The sequence below is a fragment of the Anabrus simplex genome, chromosome 5 (assembly GCF_040414725.1).
Source record: "Anabrus simplex isolate iqAnaSimp1 chromosome 5, ASM4041472v1, whole genome shotgun sequence".
Classification (NCBI taxonomy): domain Eukaryota; kingdom Metazoa; phylum Arthropoda; class Insecta; order Orthoptera; family Tettigoniidae; genus Anabrus; species Anabrus simplex.
Window position 1 is genome coordinate 332,827,368 of NC_090269.1, and position 20,615 is coordinate 332,847,982.

Sequence of the window (20,615 nt, forward strand, 5' to 3'; positions counted from 1 at the left end):
CCATGGTTCTGCTTACACTGTAAGCACGCAAGTGACTCTTGCTGGGACTAGCGAAGACAATTCAGAGCACCATCCTGTTATGCAAAATCTCGGCTGTAGTGCACCACAGTGATACTAGATGGCCATTCGGAAAAATGACTCTTCTACGTATACTCTATTGCAATTTTCAGTTATAACAAAGGACAAATATGCTGGTTATGAATAAAAGTACGATGCTCATGCTGAAAAATGAATTTTATCTTCAAATTTCCAAAGACAATTTATCATTTATTGCACAATTAGTATCTTTGTAGGCAATAGGGTATCAAATTTGATATTTCAATCCTAAAATTCCTAGATCTACTCATGGGGTTTCAAGCGTCCTAGAACAAATAAGGTACTAGATCTTATAATATTCGTTGAAGTCAGAATTAATGTTCATCATAGATCTGCATTTAGGACTGTCCCCCAGATGACAGGTTCCCAATTTTATTGCAGTAGTTCAATGTCTTCTTACAGCTGAAATCTGAAACAAACAAAATATGTTTTCAGGAATACCAAACAAAATATCCTACTTCAACTCATGCATATTAGTTCAAGACTATTGGAAAGAAATTGAGATTTAATGTCATTTACGTTTTAATGATTTCGGTCAATGCCATTTTCATCACATTTTGCAATCTTCCGAGAATACACTAAGACCAACCCAAACACTCATTATGCGAGCCAATCGTGCCAATCATGACTAAATACGCTATCCAATAATAAATCGAACATGTGTAGGTTAATCACAATATTCTCCTTATGCGCAATATCCTCCTCAGAACTAATCTGGATATCAGGACTATGTATACACTACCTTTCAATGTAATTCGAATTTCAAAAGAATTTTACTCAGGACTGGCTAAAGTACCCACTCCGCGAACGGATTTATGAACAAGGACTGAAGTGTTTAAATTAAGGTGGCCCGCATATATATGTGTGCCTTAAAACACGCTCTTGTAGCCTATATTTACGTTCTTCACATCGGATACAAAAATAATCACATACAGTTACACCCACTCGGTACTTGATAGAGTGGTATTAAGGGAAGTATTTCTGGAGGAAGCTGGTAGTCAGTTAGATATATGTGTATGCAGTCCAGCACTTCTTCCTCTCATCTATGTTTGGAACGTTTTACGTACCAACACTCTCGGACCACTCATTAATTAAAACGACCTTAATATCGACTAGAGAAATAAACGCTAATAGTGACTCAACCAGGACCTACAGAACAAGAAATGCCAAATGGTCTCAGTTTCAACATGAGAGGACTAAGGATAGCGGAAGCAATTGCTTCCTGCAATACTGCCACAGAATTAGACGACGTATTAGAAAAATTAACTCATGCCATAAATAACTGGCAGAAGAAAATCTACCAAAAGATTCTCAAAAACCGTGTAAAAATTTCTGGTGAACTGAAGAACTGACAATTATCGGAAAACATGTACTGGCCTATCATAGGTGCTATACATGGAGCTAGTCTTGCGTCAGAGATATCACGACATTTACCTAGCAGTCAAAGAGGATTACAAAAATCTTTGAAAGAAAATCGGAATGCTGGAATTAATTCTGTTCAGTCACTACAAATGCTGAACATCGGGAATTTATTACCAGGAAACCAAGGAATGTCACCTAACCTCAATTAAAACTGAACATGAATAGAACTGAACTGAACTGAGTGGTTCAGGCAGTTGAAGCTCTGACCTATTGGCCCAAACTTAGCAGGATCGATGCTGGTTCAGTCAAGTTGTATTTCAATTTTAGATTTTCTGGCACGTGAAAAACTGTTCCGAGACAAAGTTTCGCAATTTAGCGTCTCCAAAATACGTGGCGTAAAATATTATTATTTAACCTTCTTCGGTACTTCAATTGTTTTATTAAACACTTTTTCTCTCATGAAACAGAGCACAGAGATGCACAAAGGCCATTGAAAATTTCATCGACAATTCCCCCAGATAATATTGCTCATATCGAGAAGTTAAGTGCATCATTCTGTAACTAGGTGAAAATAAAGCACAAAGCAGAAATGGCATATCTCCCAAAATAATCGAAATTGTTCACCTAAGTCTTCCACCCTTATTTGTTAACCTGTTCAATAACTGCCCAACTTTGAACTACTTTGCTACATCGTGGAAAATTAAAGAAAGCACCTTAACAAAGTGTACAGCTACATCTTTCAGACCTATCTGTCTCCTGGTAGTTCTCGAAAATATTCTGGTGAAATTAGTAATTGACAGAATTATGTACTGCGTGCATTGCCAGGGCTCGCAATTCCGATTTACGTGTGGCTATACCTCAGAAATTTCTACTGAAGATGCTGTTCTCCACGGGACTGAATGGATTCAACACAGTTTCTCAAGGCAAAAATTACGCAAATTAATTTCTTTGGGCATAATTAGTGCCCTTGATAACGCCTGGTGGCCAACAATTTGTATTAACTAAAGAAAAAGTAAAGTCCACGTAATCTGTACAAAATCACTCAAATATACTTCAGCAGCAGTGAAACATAAAGCTGGAACAGCAGTTTCAACTATATATATGAAGAAAGGATGCCCCCAGCGATCTACCTGCAGCACAGGATTTGGAATATATTGTATGATGACGTCCTCAACGTAATCTCTTCCCACGGACTGCAAGATTGTTGCTAATGTTGACGATGCGCCTTTGTCAATTGAAGCTGACAATGATGCTGATTTAAACACTCGAACGAACACAGCTCTACACATCCTATTCAAGTGGGGTTTCAGAAATAAGCTGCAATGAAACCACAGGAAACTAAGGTTAAGGTTGTCACGAGAAGAAGAAATCTGATAAAGCCCCAACTCACGATGAACAGGCAGGAAATCTCACTAGAAGTCCAACTGTTTTCATTTGGAGTTCTTCTGGACTTATTTCAATTTCAGTAAGCCAAAGCTTTAATCAGATGTATTTCTTTAGGTCATTGCTATAGCATGCAGACCATCTAGGGACTAAACTCACAGGTATTCCGCATTACAAACTACTATACGCGCACTTTTTCTTGAGCCCGATTTTTACGGGATGAGGAGCAAGGAGGGAGTGCTGCCAGTTCCGGTTATACTGCCAACTGGATGGAAATGAAATCTGAATTGAATCGATAATATGATCGATCGATATGAATTTTCTAAACATTTATTATATTACGTCAACAATTATGTTACACACACATTATTTAACATTATATAACATTTCTCAATGCGAATCTTGTCACTAGCATGAGTTATATAGTTTGGCTTTGCTGTGTAAACAACAACAGTACTAGTTTGCAAAGTGTACGCCAGATGTCGCACAGCGATGAATAAGCGATTCATAGTTTGTGTTTCAAAGGTTGCCGATATGGATGTCGAAGATAACCGAGGTCTACCGATTCAGCACTAGGGAACTCCGGGCTCAAGAAAAAGTGCGCGTATAGTGCATAGCCTTTGTTCCACTAATACTGCATTATGTTTCTTCATTTCGTTCTACACTCGACTCTACTGGGCTAAGGAAAAACGTCTGGAGATTCAGAGAGGAATTGTCTCTCAAATTTCTAGCGCCTATCACACAATATCTACACAAGCAGCACTTTTCATCGCTGTATTAGTTAATGAAGAAAGAACCAAGCATCTCCTGCACCAATCCTCGAAACCACTGTGGAGGAAAACTGACACTGCCTGGAATCCGATCACCGTAGTATCTTCAAGACTTACCTTTGCAATAGCTGATCGCTCAACCATGACTACTACATTTACATAGACCATTCTCATGCACTAATGTCGCTGAATCTGACAATGGTGGGAGAAGGGGGTAAACATTTTTGAACAGATAATGACAAAGCAAATCTATTTAGTAGGTAATTAATGGATTCAGTAGAAGTTTGTCAGGAGTTGGAAACCTAAACAGCAGATGGAGAAGAAGAGACAGATAAGGAAACAAGAATCTTCTCATTCACAAATTAGGATATTTCATGAGATATCTATCTCCTTCAGCAAGGAAAGGAAGCAGAGAGTAATAAAATTACTGAGGGGGTATTAAGGACAATGGAGTTGTACCTAGTGCCTCATTTAAAATTTATCTTTGACTATGTCATAAATAATGGTGTATTACAAATGTAGTGGAAGGAATATATAATAATACTGATTTATAAAGGAAAGTGCGGTAAAAGGAAACCTGAGAACTAAAGACCAGTCAGCCTGACCAGGATTTTTTGTAAAATACTGGAGGGTTTTATAGCAAAGTATATTAGAGGGGTATGTGAAGATAGAGATATGTTCATGAGGAGTCAGTATGGATGGAGAAAGATATTTTATTATGAAGCACAACTGGTGGGATGTCCGGATCGATGGCTAAATTGTTAGCGTGCTTGCCTCTTGTCACAGGGATCCCGGGTTCGATTGCCGGCAGGGTCGGGAAATTTGACTATCATTGGTTAATTCCGCCGGCACGGGGACTGGGCGTATGTGTCAACTTCGCCATCTTTCCATTCTCATCACGACACCCAGGTCGCCAACGGGTGTCAAATCAAAATATTTGAACCTGGCGATCCGAAGTCCTCGGACACATCCAGGCACTAAAAGCCAGATGCCATTTCATTTCATTTTACTGGTGGAATTTCAGCAGGACATATAAGATCAATTGGATTCGGAAGGCCAGTTGGATTACATAGCCATAGATCTTTCCAAAACATTTGACAGAATGGAACATGGAATATTATTAAAGAAATTGGAGGGAACAGGATTGGACAAAAGGGTTATACGTCGGATAAGAACATGTCTAATTCAAGGGTTCAGAAAGTCAAAGTAGGAAATCATGTATCACAGGAAGAGAAAGTAGTAAAATCAGTCCATTACATGTCTATATATATGCAAACGATTTAGGGAACAACATAACATCATCAATAAGTTTGTATGCATATGTCATAATTGTTTGTAGAGAAATAAATAACATAGAGGATTGTACAGAATTAAAAAAGGACCCTGACAGTATGCAACAATGATAAAAAGAATAATATGAATATTAATAGAGGCAAATAAACTGTCACAAATTTACAAGCAGGAGCCTAAAAACTGAATATAAATATACTTTGTTTGAGATAATTGTCCAAAAAATGGCAAGTGCAAATATTTAGGTGTGAGATTTGAAAGTAATTTATACTGGAAGGGTCATATTGATGACATAGTTGGAAAATCATGCAGACCGTTACATGTCATAATGAGATTACTTAAAGGATGCAACAAAGAATTAAAAGTTACTTAAGTATGATCCATTATTGGAATAAGTAAACAATGTTCTGGATCTCACCATGAATATCTAATAAAAATAGATGGTGAGAAGAGGAAAATCAGCAAGATTTGTAACAGGGGAATACAGGAGAAAAATTGTTGTATCTGAAATGTTAGAGAGACTTGGGTAGGCAGCTTTCAGTAAGAGGAGGGAGATAACTAAACTTACAGGATTACATAGAGCCTATACAGGAGAGGAAGCGTGGGGGAGGCGGAAATCCGTGAGAAGCTGGAAAATAATTATATCGGCAGGTCTGAGCACAAGTATTAAATTAAACGGATATTTAGCAGAAATGTTTGGGGTAAATTTTCATTCATTAGGAAGGGCGTGAAGGAGTGGAACAGTATAACTGAGGAAGTGCTTGATTCTTTCCCAAAATCTGCACAGATATTAAAGAAAAGGATGAACAGCAAGAGGAACAAGAAATGTTAGAGGGCACTCGACCTTTGCAGGTTATTGTAAATACAGAATTTTTGTGAATAAATTAATTGTATCCCCTTGTGTATAGAGATTGGACATCCGAAGTAGGGGAATGGCTGTAGGTGTAAATTACAATGGGAACTTCGAGGGCCTTGAGACCGCTACGGTAGCTGTGAAGGCCTTACGGGAACTCTGAAAAGCAGCGGCAAAAGTGGCTCTGGTTAAGAAGCAGCAGGTGGTCATGCACGTTAGGTACCAAAGTGGGTTAAAAAATCAATGCAATTTTTAAATCTTAAAGAAATTGTATAGTATTTTTTGAAGTGATTCTACATACTGTATATGAGTTGATTATGTGCAGGTACAGAAGATATTATGAGTAGAATGTTGTACATAATATAGATTTATTCATGATAAGCTGTGTGTTTTTTAGTATAGCATAGTATTTATTGAACATAACAGGCGATTAGCCCCGATACAGGTTAACAATGCACAAACAGTTAACAACAAAAGACAAGAAACACGAGACTCCTTGGACATTCCATGAGGTCTATTAGATACTCCGGAAACGTAACACTCCCAAGGGGGGGTCACAACGGTAGTCATCCTCAGTCCCTGCATGCCAAATCCATCGTCTCCATTAAATATTAAGAAACAAAATAAAGACAAAATTAAAAGGTAATATTAATAATAATATGATAAAGGACAAGCTAGCTACCTTCTACTACTGTCCGACCGTGTCATCACCCGTGGTGAGGAAAAGGCCACCCTCCCAATGATGGCACGACCGGCCCTACGCGTGAGGCCCAAAAGAGGACCCCAGCTCATGCTGCTAATAATAATAATAATAATCACACTACCTCCCTGCTCCGACACATAGGTCAAATTTCCCGTGCTGTCACCCTCCTTCCATCCATTCGGAATGGATAAGAGCTTCTCACCTTAGCTCTTTATGATTCTATCCTCACTTCTCCTACTTTTCACCATACGCCTCCCTTCCTCCCTATTATGTACTGGGCTCTGTTCCCCTACTGTCGCATTCCAATCTCCAAATAGCAACATGTCTTCCTCTTCATCAATCTTCTCTCTTATCATACTAGTATCCACCATTAGATCTTCGAAAAGATGTTTACTTGTATATACCGAACCCCTAGGATGGCAATATACGAAAGCTAGACTTTTTTCTTCATCCCTCCCTCTACCCAACCCATATTAAATCTCAACCAGATAGCTTCTTGCATGTCTGCCTCAATATTCTCTACAAGTTCACTGATTTCTTCCTTGATTAAAACTACCAGTCCTCCTGGGGTGCGACCCTTATTTATCTATTTTCTTCGGTTATGTTTAATCACAAACCCGTTCCATGATATCTCTTTCCCTGCTTCCAACCACGTCACCAAAAGTGCCACAACATCGAAACTTTCTACTACGTCTTTAACCTTATTATTTCCCAATTTGTTTAATAGCCCTTCGATATTCACATATCATATTTTCCAATATAGTTATAACTTATTCTCCCCCCCTTCCAAATTTCCTCCTCTCTTCTTACTCCTTGTAGCTCTAGCCCCCTCACTCTCTGTTTCAATTTCTCCTTTTTCTAGCATTATTTGCCGTTCACTACCCTAAGTACCCTCTGTACCCTTGCACACTTTACCCCACAAGTCTTTTAGGCTCTTACGTCTTCCTCTGCTAATAACGGCATTACCTTTCTGTCATTCACCCTTCTCATTTACTTTCTTGCTCTCTAAACCACTGCACTCTGCCACTAAAGGAATTTGCGGTTCTCCCTCACTCGCCACTTTACTGCTCAAATCTTCTGTATCCACACTTCATTCACCGCTTCCACCTGGGTTGGTTTCCACTCTTTCGTCCACTCCATCCATGGCTGATCCTGTTGCCTTCACTCCCACCTCGGTACTGACGTGCTCGTCCATCTCTTTCAGCTTCGACACTGAGTGCTCTCTAAGTGATCTTCCATTCGTCACCACTAGTCTCTGACCTCCTTATGCGGGCTTTCAGCCCTTGCTGTCTCGCTCTCCAAAGATGCCTGTTCAAAATGTTCATATTTTCACCACCATCTTTTCTCGTGTCTCTTTTCACCCATACTTTCTGTCCCTGTAAATTGCTGCTGTTTCTTAGCACAACTTCTGCCGTTCGGGGCCGAGAAAAGCTTTACCCTAATTGGTCTTCGTCCTTTAGTCTTGCCCATTCTCTCCACATTGTCTATGCTCGCTTCACTGAAATTTACCTTCATCCTATTCTGTATGACATCTACCACCTTATAAACTAAGTCAACCTTACCTTCCTTCTCACCTTCTTCCACACCATATATAAATATCTTTCTTCATTCTCTCCTAGCTGTATCCCTCTGCTTCCTTCGTCATCTTCATCACCTCCTTTTCTGAATGCTTTACCTTCCCTCTTAATAGCTCAATTTCTTTCTCGTTGTTGCACGTTATGTTATTCGTTTCTTCTGTCTTTGTTTCTAACCATTTCTTTAGGTCCCCTATCTCCTTTCTCTGCTCTTCCATCATGACCTTTATTTCTTGCACCTTGTCTCATTGGCAATTTTCTTGAATAACTTCCCTCACTATCACCTTAAGTGCTGCCAAATCTTCCACGCTGAACTTGCCACTGGTATTTGGGCCTGGGTTTAATTCCAACACCCTCCCCCGAATGACTAGTAGCACCGCTAGCACTTTTCCTACCAGAACCGCTTCACCCATTTTCACCACCTCTTCTTTTTTAACAAGTCCATTCTCGTCTTCCTTCCTCTGCTTCCATTGCCACCTCCCAATCGCGGCCCGGTACTGCTCAATACCAACCATGTTCACGGCACGCACTGCACAACGCGATCTCGCTCCTCGCTTGCTCGAGCTAGACTGGTGTTTTTAATAGGAACGTTGTTAAAGTAAATTGTATATTACTGTATTTTAGGAAAATGTCTTCCTTTCTTTTTAATTTAAAATTTAGTGCTTGAGAACAATGCATTTTTGTGTATCATTTGCCGCAGAGGTAGACAACTCGTTTGTTAATAAAGTATTTTGATTTGATTTGATTTGACTTGATTTGACTTGATTTGATGTAGGTTACACCTTCGTTGCCTACGAGAACAACAGCAAAGTGTATTCACCCAATATAATTTGTTATCCATCTGCTCTGTATTTCAAGCCGAGCTATGGGCCATCAAGTTTGCTGTGAAGTCGTGTGAATACATAAACAGTATAGCTCGGATGCTAAGTGATTCGCAGGCTGCATTGAACACAATCAACGAAAAGCACAATGTCAACCCAATAGTTGCTATTATTAGATCTGCAAGACTCCAGTGCCCACACGTCTGTCTCTCCTGGATCTGAGGACACACCGGTTCTCCTGGAAATGATAAGGCAGGCATCCTCGTAAAAGCAGCCTCCTCACCCAATATAGAAATTAACTACAAGAAATCCCCTCCCCCCCCCCCAAGGTAAACATAAGCCCAAACCAAAACATAATCAATCAGGTAAGTTAGTGAAAAAGACCGCTGAGCATCAAGTATAAATGGGTCTGTCACAAGATACTTTATTTTTCTCCGCATGATTATAACCGACGTGAGTGCGAAACATTAGAATTCGAATTCATTATCACCGAGCAAACGGCTTGAGTCACGTAGCTGCTTGCATTCGGGAGATAGTGGATTCGAACCCCCCACTGTTGGCAGCACTGAAGGTGGTTTTTCCAGGATTTTCTGTTTTCAAAGAAGGAAAATACTGGGGATGTACCTTCATTAAAGCCAGGGTCGCTTCCTTCACATTCTATCCCTTTCCAATCCCATCGATGCTATAAGACCCATATATGATCTGAGCCGATGTAAAACAGATTGAAAAAAATACAACATCCTCACTCAGTTTTTCTCTGGCCGTCAAATTTGAAGTACTTTAAAATTAATATGTCAGACGAATATTAAATTTGTGCTTCTGAGTTGATCTTCTCAAACAAACTGATCGACTGTATCATATTTGGAAGGAAAATACTCCATCTTGAGTGTCATGAAAACAACTGTGATGTGGAACACTCAAAGACACTATATCCTGTTGCTATGAACAGTCCCTTAAGTTCATTCACCACAACTTCAATAATGTAGTTTCATCATCCTGTGTCAAGGACCAATAATTAATTAACCGATCAATACTATAACTCTAATATACTCATGTGAAGTAGGATACAAGTTATTAAGATATTCAATAAATAAATAAATAAATAAATAAATAAATAAATAAATCTTACTATATATAAAACTGTATGTATGTATGTATGTTTGTATGTATGTATGTATGTATGTATGTATGTATGTATGTATGTTTGTATGTAAATGACACATCTCCTCCTAAACCACTGGAGCAATTTCTATCAAATTTTGAATACTTATTATTTGCTATCCGGAGACGAGCACTGTGGGGGTAAGCCACCTATAGCCCCCTTAGGAGTGGGGGTTAGGGGGGTCAGGTAAAAAATAAACGAAAATAGCGTCGAATCCGTCGTTTTTTGGGTCGCTGAGGTGAATAGTGACACTCCCGATTTTTTAAAGTCAAATTTCTGCTCCCATTTGGGTGGGGGGCGAGGGGGACTGATGATGGATATATGTGTGTAAATGACACACGTACTCCTAAACCACTGGAGCAATTTCAATCAAATTCTGAACACATATTATTTGCTATCTGAAGACGAGCACTGTGGGGGTAAGCCACCACTAGCCCCCTTAGGGGTAGGGGTTAGGGGGTTCAGATGAAAACATAATCGAAAATAGTGTCCAATCCATAGTTTTTGGGGTCGCTGAGGTGAATAGTGGCACTCCCGATTTTTTAAAAGTCAAATTTCTGCTCCCATTTAGGTGGGGGGCGAGGGGGGTGACTGATAATAGATGTATGTGTGTAAATGACACATCTCCTAAACCACTGGAGCAATTTCAATCAAATTTTGACACTTATTCTTTGCAATTGGAGACGAGCACTGTGGGGGTAAGCCACCTCTAGCCCCCTTAGGGGTGGGGGTTTAGGAGGGTCAGGTAAAAATAATAATCGAAAATAGTGTCGAATCCATAGTTTTTGGGGTCGCTGAGGTGAATAGTGACATTCCCGATTTTTTAAAAGTCTAATTTCTGCTCCCATTTGGGTGGGGGCGAGGGGGGACTGATGTATAAAATTAAATGAAAATAGTGCCGAATACATAGTTTACGGAGTCGCCGTGGGGAATTGTACACTCCGGATTTTTAGTATCAGGAGACAAACCACGTGGGGGTAATACACCCCAGGAACACTTAGGGGCAGGGGGGACGAGGGGGCTGAGATATAAAAATTAACAAAAGTGGTGTTGAATCCATACTTTTCGGGGTCGCTGAGATGGATAGTGACACTCCGGACTTTTTTAAAGTTCAAGTTCAGCCCGCTTTGGGGTGGGGTAGGGGGATTGATATATAAAAAGAAATTAGTGTCGAATACATACTTTTCGGAGTCGCCGAGGTGAATTGTACACTCCGGATTTTTAGTATCAGGAGACAAACCACGTGGAAGTAAGGAGTAAGACTGCCCAAGAACCCTTAAGAGCGGGGGGGGGCGAGGGGGGTGAGATATTAAAACCATCGAAAGTAGTGTCGAATCCATATTTTTCGGGCTCGCTAAAATGAATAGTGAAACTCCGGAATTTTTTAATGTCCAAGTTCAGCCCCCTTCGGGTTGGGGGCGATGGGGGAATATATAAAAAGTAATAGAAAATATTGTCGAATCCATAGTTTTCGGGGTCGCTGAGATGAACAGTGACACAACAGATTTTTAGTATCAGGAGACAAAGCACGTGGGGGTTATACATCCCAGGAACCCTTAGGGGCGGGGAGCGAGGGGCTGAGATATATAAAAATAATTGAACGTAGCGTCAAATCCATACGTTTTGGGGTAGCTGAGATGAATAGTGACACTCCGGAATTTTTCAAAGTTCAGCCCTCTTCGTGGTGGGCGGCGATAGGAGAATGATATATAAAAATAATCGAAAATAGTGTCGAATCCAGGGTTGTCGGGGTCGCTGAGATGATTAGTGAGACTCCGGATATTTTATAAGTCGAAGTTCATCCCTCTTTGTGGTGGGGTGCGAAGGGGATCGCGACATAAAAATAATCGAAAATAGTGTCGAATCCATAGTTATTGGCGTCGCTGAGATGAATACTAACACTCCCGATTTTTTAAGAATCAACGTTTGGCCCCCTTTAGGGTGGGGGAGGAGGGAGTGAGATTTAAAAATATATAAATTAAGACATAAAAATGAAAACAGGCGTGAATTAATGAGACCATTCTAGGAATCTTAGAAACTTAAAACTTGGTACCAGACAAGCTGATGACTTCAGGATCTCTAGAAAAATCCAAAATTCACAAAGTTATCTGAGGGGGACACGCTGGGAGTTTCAAATCTGCATAAGAACACAGTCGGGGATATTTATCCTGAAGGATAACTTATAGGTTTCATGGGCTTAAAAGTTTCCTGAAAATCCTAATTTTAACGCCCTCCCCATATGAAGATGGCGGCACAATCTCCCAGACGAGTTAGAAAATTGAAATTTGGCAAAATTATAGCTTTTTTGTACGTTAAATTTGTCTGTATTTCTGGATTTACCTAATTTTTCCACTTTGTACATGTATAATTGATGGTTTGATTCACTTATAGGAAAGATGGGATCATCAAATTCCACACGAATATTGGCCCACCCAGTAGCCATATGTGAGCCAAATTCTATGTTTGAAGCTGTCGCATAAGTATGTGAAAAGTAATTCACTGTGTGAAGATCTTACACAAATTTCACCCTATTCAACCTTTATACAACAATCTTACCTTTAAATAGATGTGATACAACGAAATATCATAGGGCCAGCCATTTAGATCGCTAAATGAGGCCAGAGGCGTTTTACCGTACAACCCGCTTTTCGACATCGTGCGCCGATTAGCAGCAGTTATTCTGTAAATGAAGGTAAACATGCATACACTTCCGTATGTCGATCTACGTTTACTCGCTGAAGTCGATTTGTAGCGATCTATGTCTGACACTGTAATGAATACTTTACAAATCAATAGTGACTGTCAGCTGGAGGGCGTCTGCTGTTGTAATCAACACTCCCCAAATCGAATTTTAACTGGCAGTAGGAATGGGGTCCTCCTCCTACGCCTATGTGCCATTGCCCCCAATGAATAATTTCCTTCTCGATTTGACTAGCAGATGGCAAGGGAGAGTACATTTTATCAAAATTCTTTTAGCTGATTCTCTTTATCATTAGGAATAGGTGTCCCCTTGCAAGGGTGACCCAGATTATTAAAAAATGTACCCATCAAAATGTGACTAACGTTACGCCTAGTGAATTGCGGTGTACAAGTGGACCTGTCGCTATCATCACAACTCGGCAACTCGCACTTTACATTGGAATCAACATCTGCGGACCTCCCTATGCTGTTTCTTGGCTAAAGTCAGGAGACATGCAATGTGAAAAATCTTATTCACTTCATATACAGTAATTTACTTCGATATCCGTATACAATGTAGAATACCGTAGCGAAGCACGGGTACATTTGCTAGTAAATAAATAAATAAATAAATAAATAAATAAATAAATAAATAAATAAATAATACTAAGATTCGTGGCAGAGCCGGGAATCGAACCCGGGACTCCGGGTGTGGCAGTTAATCACACTAATAACTACACCACAGAGGTGGTATTTATTTATTTATTTATTTATTTATTTATTTATTTATTTATTTATTTATTTATTTATTTATTTATTTATTTATTTATTTATTTATTTATTTATTTATTTATTTATTTATTTATTTAATTTTCACAAATTGTAGATTCAATTCAGGGATGTTGAATGGAGAAAGGGCATCACCCCACATATACGACTGTGCCTCTATCCCCACTGTAGACATCATTGCTAATGCCGAGAGATTACTATGACTTTGAGAATTGCGGACGAAGAATTTTATTCGATTTAGGTCAGGGAAAGAGCTACCTATAGATGATGATGTAGCGGGAATACTTTTGACCAATATGTACAATATATAAAGCTCAGTAAGACTACTATGGAGACCACTGGTAAATAGGAATATCCGTATATGAGCCACATACTTCTCATTGAGGTGTTCAGAAGTAAATAGGATTTAAGTCGTACTATACAAAAATATTTTTCATAGACTTCAATCAATTTACTGAATTGTTCTTTGGGAAAATCGCCAGAAAAATATATGATTTCTTGCAATAATTGTGTGGTGCCCAGAAAAATCATGTAAAGTATTTCAGCTTAGAACTCTGGCCTGTAAGGTTCGGTTATCCAAAGTTCAATATTGTGCGAATTTCTACCACAGAATTATTGTATTTAATGATATATCTGCGGCGTGTCAGTACTTCTTCGACAACATTGTCACATTGCAATATTTTCAGACGCAACGGCGATATAGCCTGGTACTTGCATATACTTTCAAAAAAATTGTTTTTATTTGGCAGGATTTAAGTATCTGAAAAATGTTATTTTAATTTGATGAAACTACATCCTGCGTTTAATATTTTTATATACGCCGTAACGTTTCTGTTAGAATAGCCTATACGTTATGTTCATTCATTAAATTTTTCAATCAAATGCCTCGATAAAGTTTGTCAACCACACGAACTTTCCACACTGGGATACCTCGTGTTCATTGACTGAGCCCAGAAAAAGGGGACAACATATAACACAAGTTTCCTTAGTTGAACTGTGTTCTATAATTCAAACCCACATACAATATGTGACACAGCACTACCTCAGAAAATAAAGACCCTGTATGAATTAGATCTCATTTTATATTAAATTAGAAAAGTGTATTAGCTTTTAATCCCGAGAATTATTACAACCTTAGTAGTTCCAAAGTTTTGGAGGGCAACACGCACTTTCATGGAGGTTTAACTTTTGCATCAGATGGTACTGTATTTTGTTAAGAGTTACTATGTCAGAGCAATACCAAAACTCTCGGAGGCTGGGGTTCGATTCTCGCCTCTACCACGGAATTTGAAAAGTGGTACGATGTCTGGAACGGGGCCCACTCAGGCTCGAAAGGTCAACTGAGTAGAGGGGATTTCGATTTCCACGCCAGACATCCTCGAAGCGGTCGGCTAATGTCGGGATGGTACCTACCATAGCCTCTTCTTGCATGGTGGTGTCTTGTTTTGTAAGCTCTTAGATCAATTCAGTTAAGCAAGTCATTGCCTCAACATTCCAGTTCTGTTACTTGAAGTTTAGAGCGCATTATTTTGTAGTTTAACAATGATATCTTGAATCAGTCATGGTTTCCATCCATTTTTATCAGCTGAGTTATGTTCCTTGATGGTCACTCTTGTCAAGGTAGTCTGCAGTTGCTTCGCAACACGAACAATTCTTATATTTTGGTAAGAAAAATTATTCTGTTCATCTATATCGAGTATTAAAAGCAACAGAAATAATAATAGTGATTTATATGATACTAATAATAATAATAATAATAATAATAATAATAATAATAATAATAATAATAATAATAATAATTTCGTGTGGCTATTTCTAGCCGAGTGCAGCCCTTGTAAGGCAGACCCTCCGATGATCGTGGGCGGCATCTGCCATTTGTAGGTAACTGCGTGTTATTGTGGTGGAGGATAGTGTTATGTGTGGTGTTTGAGTTGCAGGGATGTTGGGGACAGCAAAAACACCCAGCCCCCAGACCAATGGAATTAACCAATTAAGGTTAAAATCCCCGACCCGGCCGGGAATCGAACCCGGGACCCTCTGAACCGAAGACCAGTACGCTGACCGTTCGGCCAACGAGTCGAACACTAAAAGTAATGTATGTCTGTAAATGTATGTGGTAGTATATGACACCTTCATGCAATTATGGTAAACAGAAGTTCCCATCTAATTTTTAAGTTGTATGACTAGACACATTTTACTTCTTTATTTTAGGTTGTCTCCAGAGGAAATTAAGACATATTTACGTCAATTGAGGAGCGAAGATGACATCCCCTTAGAATATGAAGCTGACGAATGTAGCCTTTCAGGCGATGAACTGGTTTCTATTGATAAGTTGGAGCACATTATAGAAGAATATCAGTGTAACAATAGTGAAAGTGTTGAAGCTACCGGCATTGATACAAACGAAACGGATGATGGACCTGTGATGTCACATATTGCGTGAAGTGGTGTGAAAATGGGAAACCAAAGAAAACCATCTTCGGGGCTGCCGACAGTGGGGTTCGAACCAACTATCTACCGGATGCAAACTCACAGCTGTGTGTCCCTAACCGCACGGCCAACTCGCTCGGTATTATTGAAAGTAGCAGCATCTGAAGAACGATAATTTTGGGACTCGAAAATAAGGATTTTCAGCAGCAGATGAAGAAGAAGAATTGAAATGAAATGAAATCAAATTTAATTTTTCTTTATTATTTACTATAGGTAAATATTGTCATGATTGTTTACCTGTTTAATTCATTCATCATCATTCATCATCTGCTTACCCTCCAGGGTCGGTTTTTCCCTCGGACTCAGCGAGGGTTCCCACCTCTACCGCCTGAAGGGCAGTGTCCTGGAGCTTCAGACTCTTGGTCTGGGGATACAACTGGGGAGAATGACCAGTACCTCGCCCAGGCGGCCTCACCTGCTATGCTGAACAGGGGCCTTGTGGGGGTATGGGAAGATTGGAAGGAATAGACAAGGGAGAGGGAAGGAAGCGGCCGTGGCCTTAAGTTAGGTACCATCCCGGCATTTGCCTGGAGTAGAAGTGGGAAACCACGGAAAACCACTTCCAGGATGGCTGAGGTGGGAATCGAACCCACCTCTACTCAGTTGACCTCCCGAGGCTGAATGGACCCCGTTCCAGCCCTCGTACCACTTTTCAAATTTTCGTGGCAGAGCCGGGAATCGAACCCGGACCTCTGGGGGTGGCAGCTAATTTAACTGTTTAATTTGGAATAAAATACATGTTTCCTAGTAAAAGTCTTCTTTTATACATAATCCATTATTGCATGCAGGTGTCATATGACACCACATCTGTGTTTACAGCATTTAGGCAACGGAAAATTCAAAAAATTAATATTTTTGTGTTCCATAACCAAACAACTGAAAAAAAATTAATGATATTGTAAAATATTTCCTGCATGAAGAGGTTAAAGCCGAGGCCGTTTCCTTTCCTCTACCAAGCCTATACGTTCCAATATTCCCACGCGCCACAAGGCCCATATTCAGAATAGCAGGTGCGGGAGTCTGGCAAGGTACTGCTCTCCCCTGCCAGTTCTATCCCCGACCAAATGTCTCACCCTCCAAGACAATGCCTTTGAGGCGGTAAAGGTGGGATCCCACAATGAGTCCGAGGGAAGAACCAAATCTGCACGGTAAACTGAATAACAAGAGCAATACTAAGGGAAACAATCTTATCGTTAACACTGAGAAAGAAAACCAGTGGCAAAATAAAAAAAATGCTTTGATATATCAAACCAAGAGCCACTTGTCAAGTGCAAAACAACCTGGTTTTAACTCAAAGGGGTGAAAACATCTCAAGTGGGTACACGCACCACCAAGTGGTAAAATGTCGTTCTAGAAACTTGTTGTTTAGGAACAACACTCTGGATAAACGGGAATTAGAGAGAAAATCGAAGAGGTGTGTCACTTCGAAAAATGAAGGGGCCAGGAAAAGAAAAGGAAAGGCCACAAAGGTCGTGAAAATGAAAGACTCCCTTTGCATCGCAAATCTAATACCATCGAGCCTGGAAGAGACCAAGCGAGGTGGGGAAGGAAAGATAATATTGACGAGTCAGACGCAAGTAAGTGCCACCAATGCCAGACTCAGCTAGGTGAACCCTGGTCCCCATTTAGTTGCCTGTTGTCACATGCAGGGGCTTTTTCGCAAGTAATGTACGGCTCTCACTCACAGGGGTTGAACCCAACATGGTACAGAATCCAAATATCATTGAAAAAGAACACACAGGAAGGCAATTCTATATAGAGGTGTTTTTGTAGAATTTCACCATGTACTGTTGGACTATCTTTGATATAAATGACATTGAAATCGTGGAGAAGAAATTCAAACTTAAAATATGCATGTTTTTCGCAGTATACCATTAATAATATTCGATAGAATTTATGGCATTTTTAAGCATTTGAGACCATCTTCTTTTTCTACCGCAAGTTGTCTCATAGGCGCAAGATCTAATTTCCAGGCTGCTGAACACCATTTTGTGCGTTCTTTCGCGTCGTTATGCTACAGACCAACGATTTCTATATCTGCAAGCATTCTATCTTACCTGCGCTGCTTCTGTCCTGGAGGGGGGGATTTAACAGCTATACTAGACGCTGCACGGTAGACGAAATATGTGCAGTACCCATTTGTTGCCAAATTGTGCTGCTCCTGGTGAGGTTGATACAATTTTTTTGGGTGAGTTGGCCGTGTGGTTAGAGGCGCGCGGCCGTGAGCTTGCATCCGGGAGATAGTGGGTTCGAATCCCACTGTCGGCAGCCCTGTAGATAGTTTCCAATTTTCACACCAGGCAAATGCTGGGGCTGTACCTTAATTAACGCCACGGCCGCTTCCTTCCAACTCCTAGGCTTTTTCTATCCTATCGTCGCCTTAACACCTATCTGTGTCCGTGCGACGTAAAGCCACTAGCAAAAAAAAGTTCCCTTTTTTTACTAAGATGATGGTGGTGATTATTGTTTTAAGAGGAAGTACAACTAGGCAACCATCCTCTATATAACACTAATCAAAGGGAAAATATGGAAGGGATCCGACACTTCGAAAAATGAAGATATCGGCCAAAGGAAGACAAGGGCCACGAAGGGCGTGAAAATGAAAGACTCCCTAGCCCTCGCAAACCTAATAGCTTCGGGGTAGGAAAAGAGCAAGAGTTGACCAAGGGAGGTCGGATAGGATAGATGAAATTGATGAGCCTGGCACAAGTAAGTGGAAGCAATGCCAGGACTCAGCTGAGGGCCCCGTGGTCGCCAACCCACGCTCCAAAGTTTAGAGCCCCTGGGGCTTTTTTTACTAAGCGTAACACTCTAATTTCCATGGCATTTACCTGGTGTTCAAAGATTTTGAATTTCGTACAGCACAACTGGTAGTACCACTCACTTATATTTTCTGGATTTTTGACAAAGTGGACGTTTTATCTTGCCACAAAGGACAGTTATGACGTCCTTCCAGCGTATCGAAGTAACATTTGTCCTTGCTCACATTTAATGGCTGATGCTCTGTAGACGAGATACGAAATACCTGAAGCTTTCCCTCTAATTTTTTTAAAATACTTCGTGCTCTGATAATGTATATCTCGGTTCACAACAAATAAGAGTTCAGATTACCGTTGACTGCATGGCATGAAAGGGAATAGATAAGTTTAACAAATATATTTCGGTCATGCCACAATATTTCCTGTTTGAAGGAATCATTTACTTAATGTTGTGATTCAAGTAAACAACAACAGTAATAATAATAATAATAATAATAATAATAATAATAATAATTATAATAATAATAATAATCTTGGTAGTGTTTGGAATTGATCACGTGCTAATCTGCAGTCTCTGAGAGGTGATGAATGTCAGAATACTGACAAGAGTGAACCTAGACTCCATCCACTAACTGAGAAGAGTTAGAATATGGGTCATTCCCAAAAGATATAAGAAAAGCCCAACTAAACGTAAAAATGCTTAGTGTTGAAGAGTAAACTACTGATACTATTTTTTTACCGGGTGAGTTGGCCGTGTGGTTAGAGGCGCGCGGCCGTGAGCGATTGCGAAAAAATAGTGGAAATAACTTGTCACCTTGGATTTACGTGAATGGGTTGAATTGTCTTGGAGAATTGAGGGTGAAGCAGAACAGGCAATGTACCTAGTAAAGGACAAAATCATCCATGTTGGAACCACGAGTAAAGGAAACATTGCATGAAAGATGAAAAGCATGGCACAGATGGCAATCGTAGTGAGAGATGAATAATGAATAGGGAGAGTAGAGAAAACGCACAGCTCAAATGATCAGAAATATGAACCGAAAGTACGCAAAGGAAATGTCCTTGAAGAATGTTTTAAGAATAATTTCTGGGATACTTATCGGGTTTTTAAGAAGACGGTTAATGGTTAGAAACCCGTGTTTGAAAGAAAAACAAAGAAAAATCCTACCGAGCAACAGGAAAAATACAGTTGGGAACCTGGCTGGATACTTTCATAAGCCCTTGAACTCTGCTCACTGTATCCCCCCGGAGTAGGGATTATACTTTGAAGCAAGGACAAGGAAACTAGGAGATTCATCCCCTCCCGAAAGAGAAAAAATCAGGGATATTATGTTAAGGATTTAGAAAAGAAATAAAAACACTCCTGTGAAAGACAGCATCACTGCAGACTATTCGTTAGCTGAAGAAATCGTTATGAAACAGTTGGAAGGACTCCTTGCCAATAATAATAATAATAATAATAATAATAATAATAATAATAATAATAATAATAATAACAAAGAGGAGAAGAAGAAGCTGGGCAGAGTGGCTCAGATGGTTGAAGCACTGGTCTTCTGACCCCAACTTGGACGGTTCGATACTGGCTCAGTTCTGTGGTATGTGAAGGTGCTCAAATACGTCAGCTTCGTGTCGGTAGATTTATTAGCACATCTAGGAACTCCTACGGGACTAACTTCGGGCCCCTCGACGTCTCCGAAAATCATTAAAGTAGGCAGTAGTATGTAAAAACGAATAATACTGCTTTTTTTTTTTTGCTAGAGGGCTTTACGTCGCACCGACACAGATAGGTCTTATGGCGACGATGGGATAGGAAAGGCCTAGGAGTTGGAAGGAAGCGGCCGTGGCCTTAATTAAGGTACAGCCGCAGCATTTGTCTGGTATGAA